The sequence below is a fragment of the Leopardus geoffroyi genome, chromosome D3, assembly GCF_018350155.1.
Source record: "Leopardus geoffroyi isolate Oge1 chromosome D3, O.geoffroyi_Oge1_pat1.0, whole genome shotgun sequence".
In the NCBI taxonomy this organism is placed as follows: domain Eukaryota; kingdom Metazoa; phylum Chordata; class Mammalia; order Carnivora; family Felidae; genus Leopardus; species Leopardus geoffroyi.
The window spans coordinates 13,525,186-13,529,044 of record NC_059339.1 but is presented as its reverse complement, the minus strand read 5'-3'; the positions used below and the strand labels follow the sequence as shown (position 1 = coordinate 13,529,044).

At 52.2% G+C, this 3,859-nt stretch overlaps 1 long non-coding RNA gene across 2 annotated transcripts; it reads right to left on the bottom strand.

The window, feature by feature from the left end:
* Positions 1–2,900: 2,900 nt before the first annotated feature.
* LOC123588226 lies at positions 2,901–3,423 on the bottom strand. Of its 2 annotated transcripts, none has more exons than XR_006707769.1 (2): positions 3,335–3,423; positions 2,901–3,099 (listed from the first exon to the last, which is right to left on the bottom strand). It is a non-coding gene; the product is annotated as an uncharacterized LOC123588226 (long non-coding RNA). The 2 variants fall into 2 exon arrangements; XR_006707768.1 differs by lacking the exon at positions 3,335–3,423 and adding an exon at positions 3,196–3,328.
* Between the last annotated feature and the right edge of the window lie 436 nt (positions 3,424–3,859).

Genomic DNA, 3,859 nt, shown 5'->3' with positions numbered 1-3,859 from the left:
CCAGCCCCCCTTGTCACAGCCATGGCACATAAATATCACCAGGGGGGATTTCCCACGGAATTTTTTGCAACCACTCAAATGTTTCATTTCCCATTGTTTGCCAGCCCCTCTTGGAGCCTCAACTGTCAAAGCAGCAGCAAACACAGGCTGCTTTTCCCCCAGGACCCCACAGTACTTGATTGGTCGCATATGAATCGGCTCGGCCAGGGAATAAGGTCTGTTAGTCAACTAGTGAAGCAAGTCAGCAGAGGGAATACCCAGCTCTACCGAGAGCCCACCCTGCTGGGCAGGCAGAGCTCTGTGCCACCCCCGCCCCCGTTATTACTATAATCATGGCGACTAATAATTATATTTATAGAAAGAAATCCCTTCTACAAATCCAAAGCATTTGACCGAAATATATGAGGCAGCTGTTAATTTTTTTGCTTTTTAAATACGAACCTGCATCATTTTTTCCCCTGACGCGGCATGGTTTAATGGAATTCTAAGTCGTATTCCATACATCAGCGTATAGAAAAGATCATCTTCCCTGATTGACTGAAAAGCATCTGTTTTCAGCAGCCACCTTGCTAGGCATTTTGGGGATGAGGTCTAGCTGCCTGTCCGTGAGGAGCCCATCATTTAGGGAAGCACGGAGATTTCAAGGCAACATGGGATGCAAGGATGGTGGGAAGTTTGTCCAGGGGATGTTGGTGTGAGGGGTGAGTAGGAGTAGCCAGAAGGATGTGCGTGTGATCTGTCACCAGTGGGCATTGTCTGAATACGTGTAGTATGTATCACGCTGGGCACCCACACAAGGCTGGGCATGTGTAGAATAGCCTGATTCCGTGAGATCAGGAGTGGGAACTATTCCTTCACCAGGGCCCATCCCTTTCACAACAGTGATGAATTTATTTCTTTGCCCGTGATGAATTTCCTTCTTTCCTCGTGATGAATTTATTTAAGTAGCCATCCATCCATCCACCCATCCATCTATCCATCCATCCATCCATTAACGCCACGAACATTTACTGATTCCTTTAGGATGTGCCAAATAGAAACTATATGCTGGGAACAGCCATTAAATGAATACACAAAATAATAAAGAACGATACAACATGAGAGCAGTTGAAGACACCTGTGAGACCCTGCCTGTCCCTCATTACTGATCTCCTACTTTATGTGGAGTACTGCGAGTGCTACAAATTTGGGTCAGCCCTTTATGCAGCAAAACCTCTAAGACCAACCAGAACTCCCCATGGGAAGAGGTGACCAGCGCATGCTCAGGTTGCACGACCCCGTCTACACCCATGGACCCTCTGGATCCCCGCCAGCAAGACAGGGGCGGATAGTTGAGAAGTTACTCTTCACTTCGCAAGGCAGGAATGCAAGGCTCGGAGAGGTGAAGGGACCAGCCTGCCTGAGGTCACACAGCTGGCCGGGCTGGGATTGCCATGCGTACTTTTACGATGATAGCGACGGAAGTAGAGCAAAAGTGATCATTTTATTTTCCCCAAACCACACAATGTGTCCCCTGCAGAGGAAACAAAAGTGCAAAACTCCACCCGGAAGGGAAACTTAAGATCTTGAGACAGCCGAGTCTCAGAAAGAAGAGGACTGGGACCTCTCCTCCCTGCCTCTGGATGGGTGGGCCTTAGGCCGGCCAGAGCCGGATCTGAAGTCACCAGCACTAACATTTATCCACACCTCTGATATCGCAGACATCACAGTGTTTCTGCCAGGAGGGTATTAAAACTCCCATTTTCCAGATAAGGAGGGTGAATCCCGGGTCACACACAACTTAGGCAGTAGCAGACCCGGAATTCCAACGCTGGTCCCTCGGATCTGAGCCCCGGAACCTGTGGAGCGTCTGACACCCAGAGCTGCCTCCCCCCAGGGGGCCCAGAAGCCCCCGCTGAAGGATGCTGGGGGAGCAGGCCTGGGGAGGCAGAGCCCAGGGCAGGGGCTGAGACTGCAGTGTCGCCCGCCGCCGGGAACCGGCCCGGCCCGCCCACTTTTTAACATGGTGGCATCCCTGACAGACACCCTTGTCCTTTTCCTGTGCTGGCCATCGTAACACAATAAATAAAGCCTTAGAGTAACGTGACCTGAGCCAGGCAGTAAATGATGGCACTGTCAGTTGTACGCGACTGTTGAAACAAACACAGACTGTAATCATCGCGCTGTACGGGGAGAAAGACATTTGGCAAATGAGATTCCATTTTCACATTGGTTTGTGCTGAGCATATAAATTTCCTGCGGGCCGGCCAGCGTTGGGGATGTGTAATTGATTGCCTGCATTATAATAAACAAGCCGTGACAGGTGATCATTCATCATATTCCGCTGAACGTTCCAGCACACCAGAAAACGGAGGAAGAGAGGGAACGCGCGAGCGAGGGGAGAGGAGAGGAGGAGTCTGGGGGAGGGGTGGGGATCGGAAAGACCGAGTATTCCCGACAGACAGAAAGCCAGGGAAGGGGCGGGGGAGAGCATCCGCAGAGCGGGATCGGGGAAAGTGAAAGCAATTACTATAATTCTTTTGATTATCTAATTTGTTCTTTCTGGTCTTCGTCGTAGGACCCTCCACCCCCACTCCACCATAGAAGGTCCCCCTCGGGGACTTGGGAAGACACAGAGAATGCTCCTCCCAAGATCGAGGGGAGGAAGGGGAAAGGCGAGGTGGGGGAGGGGCCGCGTCTAGTTGTAACCGGAGTAGATACATTCGGGAAAACCTCGGGAGGAGGGTGTGTGTGTGTGTGTGTGTGTGTGTGCGCGCGCGCGCGCGCGCGCGCGCCAGCACGCGCCGGACTCAGCTTCGCTTCTGCACTGCGATGCCTCCAATCAGATGGCTAGGAACCAGTCTCTTTAAATAAAAAATTTTAGAGGGTGTTTGAAACACACACACACACACACACACACACACAAGCGAAAAGTTCCTTTTATTGGAGAGAAGGACAGAATCCAAGTTGGCATGGGATCTGTTTCCAGAAGCCTGTCATATGGTGTGCTCTCTCTCCTCCCGCTGGTCCCCCGCCCCAGCTTCTCTCCGTGCCCTTGGCCCGGGGTTGGGGGTCGAACAGGAGCCGTTGGGAAGCACCCTCCTCTCCAGGCGCGTCAACCTAGACAGACAAGAGGCGGAAGCACATTGGCATGTGAAGGACAGAAAGACAAATGAAGAACTCTGGAGCTGGGGCTTGCATTAAATAAGTACTTACATTATGCAAAGGCCCAGGCCCTCAACCAGGGGGTGAGTGAAGAGCGGGGACCGGAGGGGGAGGGATTAGTCTCCCCAATTCTCACCCTGTCAATTTCCAGCCCTCCCATCTCCGCCCATCAAATGCCCTCCATTCCCACCTGGGTACCAAATGCTTCGCGCAGGTGGGAACCTCCAACCTAGGGAGCTCGGAGTTGAGGGGGCGTAGCCCGCGCTAACATCGGGGGCGGGGTCCGGGTGGGGCTTAGCTGGGGGCGGGGCTGCTCCGCAGGGGGCGGGGCAAGGGCAGAAGAAAGCCGGTAACGTTCTGGGGGGACTTCGCTTTTCATCTACGCTACGCCGTTTCCTAGAGTCCTCTGCCTTTTTATCATAGCCTTAACAACTGTAATCTATTACCTTTGAGATTATAAAATCACCGCTTTTGGAGAATCTCTTCAAGGGACCTGCCTCCCCAAACTGTGACTTCAGCCCCAGCAGTGTGGGCTGCTTCCCTAGGTGATCTGTGTTCTTGGAAAGGTTAGCAGCTCATGTGGGTCTCCCAAGAATTCCAGAAGATTAGCTAGGGCAGGTGCTGTATATGCTTATCCCTTCCCATCTCTACACAGCGATCTATAAAGTAGGCCTTAGGGTCCTGATTTTACAGGGGGGAAACCTGAAACACAAAG